General features: G+C 51.7%; 1 protein-coding gene and 1 long non-coding RNA gene across 7 annotated transcripts in view; one reads left to right on the top strand and one right to left on the bottom strand.

The window, feature by feature from the left end:
- The window catches only part of CTIF (cap binding complex dependent translation initiation factor), a 328,591-nt gene extending 315,000 nt beyond the window's left edge, over positions 1-13,591 (bottom strand). For 2 of the 6 annotated variants that reach the window (XM_008952543.6, XM_034943646.3), the window contains exons 1-2: positions 13,430-13,591; positions 12,911-12,984 (exon numbers count right to left, since the gene is read on the bottom strand). The gene's annotated coding sequence lies outside the window, so the exon portion shown is untranslated. Of the gene's footprint in view, positions 1-12,404; positions 12,772-12,910; positions 12,985-13,429 lie in introns of those variants that run through there. The other 4 variants (XM_003827202.5, XM_034943647.3, XM_034943648.3 and 1 more) reach the window with 3 other exon arrangements.
- A 149-nt stretch (positions 13,592-13,740) lies between these two features.
- LOC117976793 (uncharacterized) overlaps positions 13,741-17,096 on the top strand; it is a 78,843-nt gene continuing 75,487 nt past the window's right edge. Inside the window, exon 1 of the long non-coding RNA XR_004667560.3 lies at positions 13,741-13,787. This is a non-coding gene — a long non-coding RNA (uncharacterized LOC117976793). The remainder of the gene's footprint in view (positions 13,788-17,096) is intronic.

Raw genomic sequence — 17,096 nt, 5'->3', positions numbered from 1 at the left:
GTAAAACACTCAACCTCCGCTACTGTCTGAATGTATCCCCGCAAAATTCACAAGTTAGAAGTCTAACCACTGACTTGATGGTATTAGGAGGTGGGGCCTTCAGGAGGCAATTAGGTCATGAGGGCGGAGCCTCATGAATGAGGTTAGTGCCCTCATAAAGGACACCCCAGAGAACGTCCTCACCCATTCCGTCATGAAAAGAAGCAGTGAGAAGGTGCAATCTATGAAAAATTGAGCCTTCACCAGACACTGAATCTGCTGGCACCTTGATCTTGAACTTCCTAGCCCAAGAAATAAGTTTCTCCTGTTCATAAGCTACTCAGTCTATGGTATTTTGCTATAGCAGCCCAAATGGACTAAGACATAGGAATCCAGAAATTTCCACACAGTTCTTTCTAGAGAGCCAAGAGGGCACAGTTCAGAGAACCAGTCCTCAGTTTGTCTTCTCACTGGCAAGCCTGGTATGCAACTTTGGCCAAGTCACTGGCTTTTCTTGCTTAAATGTCCCCGTTGGAAGAAGTGCCCTCATTTTCTCATCTATGAAACAGAAGCTGTAATGGCTAATGAAGACAGCACATGCAAAGTGCTTACTATGACACCACAATACTTAGCAACTGTTAGGCTTTGAAAGTTATTATTAGGCCGGGCACGGTGGCTCACGCCTGTAATCCCAGCACTTTGGGAGGCCTAGGCGGGCGGATCACGGGGTCAGGAGATAGAGACCATCCTGGCTGACACAGTGAAACCCCGTCTCTACTAAAAATACAAAAAAAATAATTAGCCGGGCGTGGTGGCGGGCGCCTGTAGTCCCAGCTACTCGGGAGGCTGAGGCAGGAGAATGGCATGAACCCAGGAGGCGGAGCTTGCAGTGAGCCGAGATCGCACCACTGCACTCCAGCCTGGGTGACAGAGTAAGACTCCGTCTCCAAAAAAAAAAAGAAAAAGAAAAAGAAAGTTATTATTGGATCACCCAGGTTTCAGGAGAAAGACCACCTGTTCAATCCCTGCATTTACAGACATCTCCCCGCTGCCCAAATGCAACAGCTTGCAGGCCAGAGTCCACACAGGCCTGGGTTTCTAGCCTGGCTTCCCTGTGTGACCTCAGGAGGAATGCTAACTTTTCAGGTGTATCTGCAAAAGAGAATAACAACAACTACACTCAGAGCTGAAAGATGAAATACACTTAGGGGGTGAAGTCCTAAACACAAGCATAACACACAATGCATGTGTATTAGTATCCATGGCTGCCGTAACAGAGGACCACAAATCAGGTGGCTGAAAGCAACAGAAATGTATGATCTCATAATTCTGTAGGCTAGAAGTCCAAAACCAAGGTGTGAGCAGGGCCACACTCCCTCCACAAGCTGCAGGGGAGAATCCTTCCATATTCATTTGCTAGGGCTGCCATAGCAGGCCACCATAGACTGGGTGGCTTCATCAGCAGAAATGTATTTATTCTGGAGACTGGAAGTCCAAGATCAAGGTGTTGGCAGGGCTGGCTTCTTCCAAGGCCTCCGTCTTGACTTGCAGATGGCTGCCTTCTCGTTGCATCCTCACACTGTTGACCCCATCTGTGTCTTATCTGTGTCCTCTTCTTCTTTTAAGGACACCAGTCATACTAGATTAGGGCCCACTCTCATGATCTTATTTTACCTTAATTACCTCTTTAAAGGCCCGGCCACCAATCCAGTTCTGAGGCGCTGGAGTTAGGACTTCAGCATATGAATTTTGAGAGGACACAATTCAGCCCAGAACAGGATAGTTGATTACCTTTCTTCCTCTTAGGGAGGAAAACATGGAGAGATCCGAAAGTTCTCGTCCAGGGCACTGTGCAGTGCCACACGGAACTGGTTTGGAATCTGGACAGATAACCAAATGAACAAGTCCCTTTCTAGAAATATGTATCTTGCCTTAAAAATACTTTTTTTTCCATGAAGCATGGACCCTGTGGCCGGCACCACCCTAGCCCTATAGGAAATGCCCTGATGACTCCCAGGACAGTAGCAAGGTGCTCATGATCCCAGGGGACAGATAGGCAAGTATCCAAGGAATGATAAGGAGGCAGGGAGTGATGGGAAGTGCTAAGTGCTCTAGCAACCCACAGACTGTGCTGTGGGAAGAGGGGGAGGAGGACACAGTGACACCCTGAGCAGAGTGGAGAGGAGCCCAGAGGGGACAGATTTGTCTCTTAGCTTGCATGGTCAGCCCCACGGCCTGGGCTGTTTGCATGTGTATGTATAGAGGGGATAGTGGTTTGGGGAGGGGAAGGTGGCATCCGCCACCATCTTCTCACACCCTGCATTCCCTGGGGCCAGGCTTCCCAATCAGCAGGGACAACATAACTCATTCTGCAGAATGTGCAGGCCACAGCTGAGCACCAATTCCTCTCCCCAACCCACAGCTGCCTGCAAAGGTGACTGCCATCCTCTACCAACCCACTGGAGCCTCAGGCCCTCAGGCCTTTCCAGTCCTGCTGCCTAGGCCACCAGTGACATATGCTCCCTCCCTCTGGACAATTCTGCCTACTGGGGTTCTCCACCTGGCCCCAGTGTCGGGAAAGTGGAGGAGCTGCTGGGAGAACAGACCACAGAACCCATGTCCTGGGACCACACAAAAGGCATCCATGGAACACCTGGGATCCTATGCACCAGCATTACCTGTGGCTTAAGAAGTAATAATTACCAGAAATGGCAAACCTATAGTGATATAAACCAGGTTGGTGGTTGCCAGAACTAGGGGGTGAGATTTTAAAAAAACAAACAAACAAACAAAAACCTCAACAATATTGAGATATAAAAAAAAGTAAAGCTAATTCACTAACTCCCCCCCAATAAATAAAAACATCTTGAAACTTGGTGAAGTAAATGTTCCTCTTTGCTTAGCCAACCATTGCTCCCTTCCCCACTTCCTTGCAAACACAGCTTGCCTCTTGCTCTAGATGAGGCGAAAGCACCAGGGACTTGCTTTCTCCTCCTCCACTGGAGCGGAGGCATGGGTACAGACTCGTTTCTCTTCAAGGAGACTTGATAGAATCTCCAGCAGGGGAATTCTGGGAAAGGCTTCCCTCCCTGACAAATTAAGACAGACGAGGAGAATCTAACCTTCCTGCCTGCCTTTGGGCGCAGTTATGTGAGAACATGATGCCCGGAGCAGTGGCAGCCATGCTATGACCATAAGGGGACTGGCCTGAGAACAAAGGCCAATGTGCTGAAGATGGCAGCCTAGGTTAGACAGAGTCCTTGAAATGATCGCTGACTCCCTGAATGAACCAACCTTAGAGCTCCTACCTTTAGACTTCTGGCTGAGTTGAAACACCTTGTTTTTAAAGCCATCCTTAGTACACTGTTCTTTTACCTGTAGCCAATAACATCCCACAAGCCCGATGGTTTTCATCTGTCCATATTTCCACCCCAATCCCCAAACTGTGATCATGGTGAGATATAAGATAGAACCCTGTGGCTGTAAACTGAGCCCCATCTGAATTCTGAGTCCAGTCCCCACAGATAATGCTTTCCCCTACATCCTCTAAGCAAAGGAAGGAAACAGCTGCCAATTCCTCTTATGCACGAGCACCTCCCCCATCACCCCTATGTGCACCCTGCAGTATAAATGACTGATAACAGTGTCTGATAATAGTGTCAGGTATGACCCACATGCATACGCCCTCCCTGGCCCATGTGTCCATAAGCCCTTACCTACCCAGGACAACCTCAGTTTATATCTGTGTCCCAGCATGATTATCCATTGGAAAAAAAAAAATTCACAGTCATCTGACTTCTGGCTGCCTTGGCACCCTTTTCATTCTCCTGACCCCATACTTACCACCTTACACTAGCGCAAGGCTATTCTGTCTTCCCCAGCAAGATGGGCAGATGGGCAGCAGGGACCCTGCCAGGCTTACCTCAATTCATCTCACCTCACTCCTAGAGCCAGACCCACTGCAGATACCATGTGTGTCCACTAAACTGAGGCAAAGGTTAACAGCTAAAAGGATTAAGGCAAATCAATAGAATGTGGGCAGAAGAAACCATTTTTAGAGGGAGAAGAGGAGAAACTGGGTGCTTTCTCGGAATCCCTGACCCTCACTATTGGCCTTGTCTGCACAGGGTCCTTCATGCCAGTGGCAGAGCACATCCAGGCACGTCCAGCCATCTGATGCAACCTTGCTGCAAAGGCAACACATGCTCTTTATTACCCAATCTGCTGAATATGTGACCCACACAGATGCCAAGCACCAAGGAGATGGAGGAACAGAAAGACATTTTGCTTCCTGAGAGTGCCCAGGGTACTGTAGGTAGATACCGGAGACAGATAAACCGCATGCTGTAAAAAATACTTTGCTTGTAAACACCAGCCTGTTTGGTGACATACCAAGATGTGAATTCTCTAGCAGGTCACTTTCTTGATCTCATGGTTCAAACGTCTAAGTATCTCAGCAAATGCCCCAAGAGTGTGGGACAGGCCTGTGGGTTCCCAGCTACTGGTGAGATCATGATACTGCCTACCCCAGGGGAAGGCCCTATAAGGGAACAGCATGGGGAATGTGTCAGCTCCACCCACTCTGGATGGAACCACACACATTCTTTCTGAATCCCTTCAGGGCTCAATTGTCATAACTACAGTTAGGCATTACCGTATCTCTGCCTCTCTGTCTCCCTCAGAGAGGTTACTTTCATTTAGCGAGGCACACAGAGAGCGCCCAGCATTGTGCCTGGCATTTAACAGGCACTCAATAAACTCCCTGCACTCAATAAATTCCACACAGCTCCCTGCATGGGATTCCCAAGTTACTTACTTATAAGCTGAAATGTATTCTGGGCGTTGGAGGAAGGAACTTGCAGCAGGTGCTGCTGCCTCTCTCATGATCATCCGAAAAGCACCGAGCCAAAGCTTCTCAGAACTCCCCCATCACAGACTGCGCCTATGCAGCCGGCTCAGCTACCCTCACATCTATCTTCAAAAGCTGCCTCTGTGTGAAGTAAGTTAGGACAGAAGTTGGCTGGATTCTCACAGAATCTCAGCTTGACAAATGGAGGCCCTTCCAGCAGAAGCAAGCAGGATGGTGAAAGGTCTAGAAACCATCTCTCACAACAGCTGCAGGGGCCATGGGTGAAAATGGCCAGCCAGGAGGGTGGCCAGAGCTCAGTACAAGGCCTTTCCAGCTATAACATAAGGGAAGGCGCTGCCTCCAAGGCAATAAACTCCCGGCCACAAGCAGCACATTGGAACCAAGCGCTGCTGCAGTCAGGATTCCCACACCAGGTGGAGGGTTGACCAGATGACCTCTAAGATGTCTCCTGAGTTTGAAACTGTAGGAACTAAAGACTCTGAGCATGGGAAGACAATGTAGTGCCCAGTCTAGAGGACCAGTAGCAACCGCAATCTGCACAGGGCACCCTTAAGGGGACCCTGGAAAGAAACCTTATCTGTAAGAACCTGACCTGAGTATGCAGTAGGGAGAATATTCTGGGCTTCCTAGACGGGGCTCATCTGAAGTTTTTTCCTAAGAGATGAAGCCTTGGATGGAACTGTCCTTCTCTGCCATCCTGCACATGCCTCCCCGAGTTGTGCAGCTGTCTCCAAGGCCCTTTTAAAAGGTTCCTACCAAGGGGCACCTCTGCCCTTTCTTTTCTCACTCCTCCCTCACTTACCCTGCCCTGATCGCAAAGCATCTCCCAAGGTGGAGATTTAAGTCAGCAAAGGGCAAAGAGCCCCAGACTCTCCCCAGGCCCCTGATGCCCTAGAGCTCACAGTCAGGAAGACACTGGCCCCCAAGTCTTTACATGCTAATTTCTCTCTTGAGGGCCTCCTGGACCACATGTGTAGTGGACATTCAAAGCTCTAACAGGCCTGAGGTCTCACATTTCTAGGGAAGATTTTTCTCCACCTCACATCCAGGTCAAGACAAAAAGCAGCACACCCACTTTCCATGCCCCATGCGGACGGGCTGCTGTCTAGTCCATCCTTTCTCCCAGCATGCAAACTTTTACCAGGTCCTGTTTTAGGCAGGGCTCTTGATTCCTGGTATCATCTCTAGTCTCAGAGGAGATGCAGTCACGACTCAACCCCTTGGGCTTTGAGGCCAGGAACCACCCCTCAACACCCCTCCCAACCCCCAGGCCTAGACGAGCCTCAGCTGGAGCTCACCCTCCCCACTGCCTGAGATCCCTGGGGATTTCCCTTACATTCCATGAGCTTAGCTCTTCTTTGAAAGGACGCTAGCTACAGCTTACACAGCCTTTCTAGGTGCTCTGTCATTGGAAGGTTTTCAAGATTTTTACTCCACTGTGGTACTAAAAGTATTCTAAATCAGTCTTGGGATGCCCCTTTTGGACGTGCTTATGGAAACCTTCCCTGACTGACCTCCCACCCCAGACGACTAACTCTGGGTACATCCCTGCAGATCCACAAACATAGACTGAACACACACTTACAATGTGCCAGGCACTATTGTCAGTTCTGAGAATTTAAACATGCAAAGACTGGACGTTTGCCTAAAACACATCAGCTCTATAAAAATGAAGTATGGCAGGAACAGAGGGATCTGCAACACTCTATTTAATTTGCATTCCACTCTTCCCTGGGGTTGTTACAGCTTTTTAGTGGCTTCATATGTTCATATCTTCTCTCCCCAACAAAACTACCTGCTCCTGGAAGCAGGTTCCAGGGCTTCCCCACTCTGTACACTCCAAGGGGCTGGGACAGGGCTCTGCTCACTGTGGATGTTAAAAAGCGAAATGCCTCTCCCCTAACTCACTCTAATGCTTCCAGCTGAAAAACGCTCTTGGCTGTCGCCGGATTCTGCCAGCTGGGCCTCCAGCATGACACAGCATCCCCGCCTGGCTTCCCTGACGACAGCGGCCGGCATGACAAAGGATTCTCTGACAATGGGAGGAAGAGGTCTGCTCTCATTGTCTACGGCAGCCCTCACCGTGGTTACGCTCAGTGGCCAATGCTTCCCCGCTCCCAGGGCTCAGCTTGGGCACACACTTCTGCGGCCTCTAGCTTGCACAGTGCATTGTCTGTAAGGCAGCACCACCCCACTATCCTACCAGCAATTCCAATTCAATACCGGAGCACTGAACTCACCATGATCTTCCCTCCCATCTCAACCCCAGCAGACCCTGCTCCAGCAACCAGAAGTTCGCACCTGAGTTAAGAGCTGCCGTCCATCTAGTCAGTGAGGCCACAAACCTGGGAGCCACTGAGATGATTCCCTTATCCCCCAAGTCTAAGTAATCACTGCGGACTTTACTCCCAACTAATTTTAATGTATGACCTTTGGTCCATCCTTAGATGCATGGCCCTTGTTCCAGGTCTCACCCCCTATGACCTGGATGCCGTGGAGAGCCTGTTACTGCCTCACCAGTCCCATGGCCGCCTGGCTCCCAGTCCTGTTCCCTTCCGATCCAAGCAAGGCTGTACACCTCTCTGATTAAAGTCCTTCCTCTATGCCTTACCTGCAGGCTAAAAGCCAAGGTCTGAAACCAGGCTTACAAAGCTCCTCCACTCTGAGCGCTGTCTGCATCTCTGCCTTTGCATTTGACCTCACTGCTTGCGATTCCTTCCTACACCCAGGCAGCCTCATGCCTCCACACCCTGCGCATGCCATGCCTTCTCCCTGAATGCCCTTCTCCCATCTCCTCTCCTGGCCAGTTCCTTTTCATCCATTAAGATTCAGCTCCTGAGCCGTCTCCTTTAGGAAACCCTCCCTGACATCTGAGGCCGGAGCAGGTGGCTGCCCCTTGTCTGTGCCGCTGTAAGGGCCTTGGGCTTCTCTCTACCTAGACTTCCCACATGACATTGAATGGAACTGTTTATGCATCTGTCTCTCCCACTAGAAAGCTGGCTGCTTGAAGGCAGGGGGCTGTACCTGTTCACTGTCATAGCCCCAGGGCCTAGCACAAAGACAGGCATAGAAAAGCAGCCCGACAACTACTGTGAAGCTCGCACCGACTGCAGGATGATCAAGTAAACCTCTTAGGTCTGTTCTACCCACCCCAAGCACCTAGTTGCCCCCTAACCATTTCTGGGCCATTGCCCCAGCCTAAAACCTCCTCCACCATTACCCAGGCCTACTCCCAAATTCACCTCATCCATGAAACCATCCCAAACTGGCTCCACTCTACAGATCGTTGCTATGGTAACTGCCTCCCATACTTTATCTCCCCTACCCCTTGGGTAAGTGAGCATTTGGGTCTGGCTCTGTGGCCGAATATGAGTGAACAGTAGGCATTAAGAAGCTCTGAGAAGTTCAAGGCTTTCTGTTCATCATAATGATGTCAGATAGCAAGCCACCTCAGCCCTGAGCACTGGACCTGAAGTCTGAAGTCAGGGTTCATATCCCTGCTCTACTGCTTACTCGTGACTTGGGCATGCCACTAACCATGAAGGCTCAGCTTCCTGCTCTGCAAAATGGGTATAACAACAACTGCCTCACAGGCTGATAACGATAACCACCTATTATAAAAGGCAGATGGGATAATTTGTGTGAAATAGTTTGCAAACTGTAAAGCCAAATCAAGTGCAGCGTATTAAAGTAGCCCCAGTGTCAACCAACCACTATTCAACCTTTCTGTCCTTCTCCCTACCAGTAGTTTTGTCCTTACTTGAGTCAGTTGAGAATCAAATGAAATCTGTAGATTCTCTTCCTAGAAAAGTACACACACATCCCAGCTTTGCAAACACTTCCAAAAGGTTCCTGAGGACCCTGCCTCAGGGCCAGAAAGCCACAGACCAAGCTTAAGAGCACTGTAGGACACCAAGACACCCTATATTTCCCAAATACAGACCTTCATTTGCTCATGAATGCCAAAGATGAAGATAAGGCAGGAAGGGCCAGTTGTGAAGGAAAGAGAAGTCAAATGAATTTCAGAGCTCTTCCCAGAACCAGAAGACAGGAGAGAAGATAAAGAGTTCTCACTCTTTGGGAAGTAAGAACCTAACTTTTTTCCAGAAAGCATTACGGTATATAGAGAGAAGATTGGATGAAATCTCAAATTCCAGGATTTTTTACCCACTCTGCTAAGGGCTCACCATGACCTTAGGCAAGTCATTCCACTTCCCTAGGCTTCAGGTCTTCACGTGAAGATCAGATCATCTTCAAAGTCCTCCCCAGCTCTGGGTGCCGGAGATCCAAGGATGTGTCTGTTCTCACCCCGTTGTGAACCACAGCTCTGGCCTTAATTCCAAAGTCAGAGGCATGCTGAGAGCACGGTGCTAACACAGGGAGAAGGCCACCATTATAGCAAGGTTCTAAATTAAACCGCACACAGCGGGAGGCAGGGGCAAAAGAAAACCCAAACCTGAAAGGAAGCAGCTGAGCTCAGGGTGCCGGTGAGTCAGCAGTGAGGCCCAGAGGTAGACGCCCCCTCCCCCTGCCAAGCCAAGGACATCAAATGGGGCTGTGTTATCAGGTAAGTTATGCAGAAATGCCACCACGTGTGGAGAATTCTCAGAAACTGCAATTTGCCTGCATGTTTGTACCTCCTGTTCTCTATCTGGGCTCAGGATTCTCTCTCCAACCTAACCACCCATCTCCTGCCTCCTCCTTCATGACCTGAGCTGCAAACAACATAACCTTAAAACAAGGGCAATGGAGCCCAAAACAGAAATGAAATTAGAGGACAATATCTGGGACCAGACGGTGAGTTTGGGATTAGATAAAAAGCAGACTTGTATTAACACACCTACACAGACCTGTGAGGCAGAAACTCCTACACCCAGGCAGGGCCTGAGCGAGACCTTGACCAAAGCCACAGCCTGTCCCTGAGTCACAGCACATCTGAGCTGGGGCGGGACCACGGAGAACATCTCCTTAGCTCCGTGTCGCCAGAAACCTGTTGGTTGGCTTCAGGGTAATTTCCATCAGCTGCCTAACTTCCACAGAAGAACATACCTCTGGGCCCTCCCGGGAGGTTGCAAACAGCCTGAAGTTCAGGGTAACAAGGCTATCAAGGTGTTTTTTCCCCATCGCTTCCTTCTGCATTTGCTCTAGAATAAGAACTGGCATTTTGGGCCCCTTGAAACCAACATATGTGAAACTAAGTTCCAGGGTGACTGCTCTAAAATATTTATGATTTGTTCCCTCCTGTAGGCTGTGTTATTGCATTGCAACTTAACTATCTCTGCTCTACTATCTTTGTAGAGAAGCAGAGTATCTGGCCTAAGTGAGGCTGGTGCTTCATAAACATTTGCTGGACTTAATTAACATTTGTGAAGTTTTCTTTGTACGCACTTCTAGATACACAAACATGTAGGTGCCCAGTACATATTGAGTGAATGGTTAATTAATTGATTAGTTGGCTAAACTTAATAACCCTCCAGGCTGTCTGACAGCCTTCACATGCATGAATTCTGAGAAATCCATGCAGACATGTATAAGTTCTTTGCTCCTTGAATTCAATAAAGACTCAATGAACACAGCCATACAAACATAGATAAGTGTTACATGAACAGGCATACCATATACATTTATTATATGCACATATGATTCTGGTAGAAACTGGATGTATCACAGCTGCTATCCATTCACCAACAGCAAATTATTAAATGCGTGGTAATAACAGCAATGCAGACTTCCGTTCTTTAGTGGCTGCTCTCATTAGGAATGGTTAACAAATCAAGAGTGTTTTGAGAAAGAATATGTGTCAGCATAATATACTCTATTTTTTAGCTTCAGTATTTCCTGAGGTGTCAAGAATCCATACTCAGAAAAAAAGTGGCCACTATTAATTAAATGCCATAAGCTGAGAAAAGGGGGAATGTGGCCCTTCCCCCACCCAGAGGCCTTATGCAAGCCACATTTTTGAGCCTCAGTGTGTTCATCCGTAAAATGGGGCTAATACTCTCCTACCTCACAGGACCCTCTTAACGCTATGATATCTGGCGGGGGCGGGGGGAGGTTCTGGGGGAAGAAAACCTGCCCTGTAAGGTCATACAAATATATTATTATTCTAGCAACCTGTTAATCACTGATGACACTGTGCCCTAGAATGTGTTACAAAATTGCTGCCTCTGAGCATCCATTATCCAGGACAGATACTTGACACAGATGAGGTGATCTGTGTGTAAATCGAATCCTGTGTCAAACACTCAGAAGGAGTTTCCCCAGACAACCTGAGCGTGTCCTGGCCATCTTCTAGCGTCTGTTCGGTGCATTCTGTTCACGTATAATTGGGTTTTCTTGAAAGCCAGGCCATTTCCTCGCGCAGCCCGAGCCTGCTAGGAGCCTGGATTCCTGAGGTTTTCAGCCCAGACCGGGCCCTGGGCAGGAGGAACTGGGAACGGACAGCCGGCGGCCCCTCCCTGCGCTCTGGGCGGCTCCTTCCTCTCGGCCCCGGCTCCAGCAGCGGCGGCGCTCGCTCGCGCTGTGTCACTTTCGCCCTACGGAGGCTCTAGCCGCGGCCGAGCCGGCGGCTCCAGCGGCTTCCTCCTTGGTCGCGCGGGCCCCTGGACTGGGGGATAATCCTCGGGCCGCAGAGACACAGCGCCGGGCGGGCGGCGGCCTGGGCCGGGCTGGGGCGCGCTGGGCTTGGGCTCCCACTGTCCCCAGACTGAAGAGCCGGGGCTGCGGTTGGCAGTCGCTGACTCTCTCCCCGGTCTGCGAAGGCAGCGGCGGCGAGCGCGGGCACGCACACCCATAGAACGCCTCGGTGCGGGGTCACCCCAGCGTGGACTGGGGGCGGCGCAGCCAAACCAACCCCCCGCGCCGCCGGGTGGACCCCCAGTCTGCCGGGTCACGGGGCGTCGCGGACGCGGAGGGAGGGGCTGTGTGACTCCGGCCGCACAGCGGACCTGGGACTCCTGCACCGAAGACCAGCACACGCGACCCTACGGTCTTCCCCGGCCCACAGCCGCACGGTCCCCTCTCCAAGTAACTCGGGCGCGCGCGCGCGGGGACACACGACCCCGACTTAGACAAGGAGGGGGCTGGCGGGACCGGTCGCGCGGAGGATCGGGGCCCACGCTTGTCCCCACTACGCCGCGGTCTGCGGTCCCCGCCCCCCACACACACCGGAGCCGTGTGTACACACAAACAGCCGGGCGGGGGAGGCGACGCCTCACTCCTCGGGGTGGAGACGCACGCGGCGCCGCCAGTCAGCCCTCCCCTCTACACGCCGCACAGCCCGCGGTGCTCACACCCCCCAGCCCCAACCCTGAAAACTCCGCGGAACCAAACAGAGCCAACGCCGCCCAGATAACGGGCTCGGACCACCCCCCTCCCGATTGTCTTTTACCATCAATAGAGAAACACTCGGCTCAGGCGCGCGGTGTCCCGGACGCCCCCTCCGGCCACATCCAGGCACCGGCACGCGGCCCTCCGAGGCCCCAGACCTTCGCCGCAGCCCAAGCCATCGCCCCCCCGCCCGCCCTCCCCCATGACCGGCGCCCGGGACAGTTACCTGCTCGTCGTCCTGATGAACCCGAGCCGGAGCCCACCCCACGGCCTCTCGGGTCACTCGCCACCCAGAGGTGGCTTTTCAGAGCCTGTCAAGTGAACCTCTCTCCGCCGGGCGTATCTATTCCCCAGGCCCGATTGCACCGCAGCGACAGGAATAATAAAAAAAGCCAACAGAACCACAACCGTTGGGAATAAGCAAAGGGGAGACCGCAACGGGTCCACCGATTTGGTTTCTTCCTCTGCTCCCATCCCCCGCTCTCCCCGCGGCCCGCGGGCTCACCGGGGACGCAGGGAGGGGGCTGCGCCCTGTCTAGACGACAGCCATCCACAGACATCCCCGAGCCCGCGGGGACGGGCGCGCACACTCACACACGCCCGCTGCCACAGACACAATCAGTCACCGGGGAAGGGAGGGGCGGCGTGGCGACACACTCTCGGGGTCCCTCCCGCAGCCCCGAGTGCCGCAGCCCCCGGCCCCCAAACGCCACCCCGAGACGGGCTCCCTACCTCGGCGGAGCGCGGTCTGAACAGCTGCAAGTTTGGCTGATACTAAACCAACTGCTCGATGCAGCAAATGCGGGCTTCAAAACAAAAGGAAGAGGAATCGCGCTCGCTCTTTTCCTCCTCCCAGGTCGGAACCCGGCACATGACAGCGGCTACACCGCGCAGCTCCAAAGCGAGCCGGGCTCCAGCCGTGCGTCCCCCAAGAGCCCCCCTTGGCGCCGGAGCTCCAGGGCCATGACACCCCGCGGGGCGGGGAACCCGGCAGGGAATGGGACAAACCCAGGGAGGGGGCGACACTGTGGAGTGCAGTTCCCCACCGAGGGGGAGGAGGGGATGGTAGATGGGTGCGGACACCCCGCTGGCCCAGGAGCAGGGAGGGGGGGAAGGGGGCTGATTGTTTGGGGCGGTTTTCCCGGATTTATCTATAAGCACGCCCACGTCACGCAGCCCTCCTCCCGGGTCCCCGAATCGATCAGCAAGCTGAGATGACTATAAGAGGAGGACGGGCGAGGAGATGCTCACCTCGGGGTTCCTCTGGCCGCCGCGCCAAGCCCGAGTCGGGGGTGGGGGAAGGGGGCAGGGAAGGGGAAGGGAGGGACGAGGCTCCGGAGAGCCGACTCCTGCCTCGAGTTCGGAGCGTCTCAGCTGCGGAGGGGATCGGGCGCCCCAGCGCACAGACCCAGCAGAGAGGGGAGGGAGGGAGGGAAGGGAAACAGGGAGGGAGGGGCGGGTAGGGGGGAGGGAGTAGAGGAAGGAAAAAAAATGATCCCTGATCTGACACAGGGAAAGAGAATGTAGGAGAGTGACGTTCAGGCCCCGCCCTCCCCTCAGGCCACGTGCAAAGACTTGAAAGGAAAGAGGGCGGCTGGAGGCCTGCTGGGTAATGTAGTTCGCCTTTCTTTTCCAGGATGGCGGGCCCTGGAGAGCGGGGTGGCCCCGGGACGCTCAGGATGTCGCCTTAGCTGCCAAGACAGCCCAGTCTAGCGACGCCAAAACCCGCCGCCCAGCGACCCCACGGCGCTGGCGCAGCCCTGGGTGGGGGCCCCTGCGGTGGGAGAACTGGGGGCTTAGGCGCAGTCCAGGCTTACAGGGAAACGTTGGTTTTAGAGTCCGAAAGGCTTTAAGGATGAGAACGTCCGTGCCGAAAGTGCAAAGTCTGTGCTAATGGCAGATAAAAAGGAGCTTTGTGTATGCACTGGGGGGCCCAAGTGGCGTGATTAATGCTGCACTAAATGCCACCGTCGGTTATTGAGATGCATATGTTATAATTAACATTTGAGCATCTCTGTGTCAGGGGCTGGCTGTTGTAATTAGATACGCACTTTGCAACCAATTAATTTTCCTTCGGCCAAGCTAAGGGCTGGGACGGGGTAGTTGGGAGAATTCAACGTAGTGGATAATTCAGTAATGACTTAACCAGATCACCAATGTTTTGGTTAAAACTGAGCTTGGCACAGAGAGGCCTTCAGGAGAAATACTGAATAAAATACTGTATGCCCCAACAGGGAAGGGGGCTAGAAATTCATTAGAGGAACTGTGTGATGCAGTATAAACTGCTGTAGAAACCCATTTATTCATTAGTTTATATTCACATTTAGTGAGCACTTTCCACAGACCAGGTGTGTCTAGGAATGCCAAGACAGGTAAGACTCACAGTCTCTGCGCTCAAGGAGCTCAGTCCAGTATTAGGGACTACAGTCATTGAAAGTATTATACAAGGGATAAGTCAGCGCTTAACACAAAGTGCTGTGAAATTCCCCCCACTACACAACCTGGAGCAGCCAACTGGATGGAGGGTGGGTGGGGTCTGGGAGAGGGTCAGGAAGACTTCCTGGAGGAAGTGATACTTGAGCAAAGAATTTCTAAGTTTTTTTTTTCTTTTTTTTTTTTTTCGAGACTGAGTCTCTCTTTGTTGCCCTGGCTGGAGTGCAGTGGCGTGATCTTGGCTCACTGCAAGCTCTGCCTCCCTGGTTCATGCCATTCTCCTGCCTCAGCCTCCCAAGTAGCTGGGACTTCAGGTGCCCGCCACCACACCTGGCCAATTTTTTTTTTTTTTTTTTTTGTATTTTTAGTAGAGATGGGGTTTCACTGTGTTAGCCAGGATGGTCTCCATTTCCTGACCTCGTGATCCACCACCTGAGCTTCCTAAAGTGCTGTGATTACACTTTAATTGCTGTAATTGAGCCACCGTGCCCGGCAAGAATTTCTAAGATTTTTAACAAAGAGAGAGGAAAGGATAAGCACCTGATTAAGGTTAAAGGGTACAAAGGCTTCAGGTGAGAGAAGAGAGCTAATTCGAAAGGTCCCAGGCCTACAATCCCAGCAGTTTTGGAGCCTGAGGAGCTCAAGACCAGCCTGGGCAACATAGCATGATTCCTTCTCTACAAAAAATTTAAAAAATTAGCCATGGAGAGTGGCATGGGCCTTGAAGGATGGGTGGGATTTTGTTTTGTGTGGAGAACTTGTCTCCCGGGCTTGAGACACAAAACAGCATAGACATTCACATCCTATAGAACAACTCATTTGATTCTTGTACCAAAGGCCATGGTGGCTGTCATTCCCTCCCTTCAGGAGGGAGGCAACAGGCCCAGAGAGTTAAGCAACTCATGCCCAGCCATGATTTGGTACAGAGTGGGTACTAGAGGCCAGTTGTCTGGGCGGCAGGCAACCGTCGTCCACTCCAAAGGAACAGGTTTAAGCACACCTGACTCTTCCCGTTGGTTTGTCCTTCTTAGCATTTATGCCTCATTGGCTCAGCAGTGAGTTATTTGTATGCTTTAACATCTGGACAATTTCCTGGGTTTACAAAATATTATGTAATAATACTGGAATATACACATTCAGCAAATTCCCATTTACTTACCCTGTTGTCATTGTTGGTTTTTACATATTGTGTGACAGGCATGCCACCTGCAAAGGAAATAAGAATAAAATTGTCGGGGTTTTGGCTTTGCTTTTGCTTAAATCGCACCCTCAGAGGTGAGGAGAGGCTAGAGGTTGAGCAACATGTGGAACGTGAAGCTTCCACGGAGAGCACACACCTCCGTTTGGGGTATGCACCTAGGGTGAGGGGGCAGTGGGAACCACAGGCTCTGGTGTCAGTGTGACCCCTGGGTTTGAATCCCAGGCATGATACATCCTGGCTCTGTGACCTTGGGCAGCTTACTTAACATTCATAAGGGATGACCTTGGGCCACTTACTCAACAACTTTTCTTGGCCTTGTGAGAACCAGTGGTGATCATGGGTTTATGCTGACTGTGTCACATGGAAAGTGCTCAAAGATGGCTGATGCCCTTTCTTGTCCTGAGTCTTTCTGGCCCTCAAAAATGATCCCTGAATTTTTCTTTCTGCAGACTCACACCAGCAGAGCTAGTAGTGCAGGAAGGATTCCTGAGGGTGACACATCTTAATATGTGAAATCAGTTAGGTTTGTCTTCAAGGAACCTGGACCCAATTCTAACCTTCCCCTGCTCCTGGCCTAGCTCTCTTAACCCACATCAGCCAAAGTTCTTCATGCTCCTCTGCTCCCTACCCTGCTGCCCCACCTAATGCTGCCTCCTCTGGGCAGTGCCTGGGGCTTTGCACTGCTGCTGCCTGCCCACCCAAACTTCCCTCCTGTTTTCCACATCCTCAGTGCCTGGCTCTCTGCTCTACCTCCAGTCTAATAAACTGTCGTTAACATATAAGATATTCTTCTGATTCTCTCCTCTAACTCTGACACTTTTGTCTTCTTATTGAGCGCTCTCTTCAGTGGCCTCTGATGATGGGCATTTCAGGCTGGAATGGGGATCTTTGAGGGGAAGGCCTTGTAGATGCCTCAGACCAGAGTTCCCCCAGGTGGGAGGCCTGGGGCTTATGTGGCCCGTCGTCTGTTGTTCTTTCTCTGCTCTGGGATTGATTTCATGCCCAACCTGCAGGCTTGGGTCGGAAGAGCTGCTGGGTGCAGAGTGAAGGAACTGGAGATTCCTGAAGCAAATGACGCTAGCATTGGTTTAATTGTGACCGATTTTGAGTGGCCAGGAGTTGCCCTGTCTGCCTAGAAATGAAAAGTCAGAATGTTTCTGTTTGTTTTAAGGAGTTGCTTCTCCTCATTCACACTTGCCTAATAGCAAAAAGTACTAGTTCTCCTTTCTTGCCATGACTTCTCTCCACCCACCTCCGTAGCCATAGCTGTTCCAGGGAAAAGTT

This window comes from Pan paniscus, chromosome 17, assembly GCF_029289425.2.
Source record: "Pan paniscus chromosome 17, NHGRI_mPanPan1-v2.0_pri, whole genome shotgun sequence".
NCBI lineage: Eukaryota > Metazoa > Chordata > Mammalia > Primates > Hominidae > Pan > Pan paniscus.
Note: the sequence above shows the minus strand (reverse complement) of the source record. Positions and strands in the feature narration are given on the sequence as shown.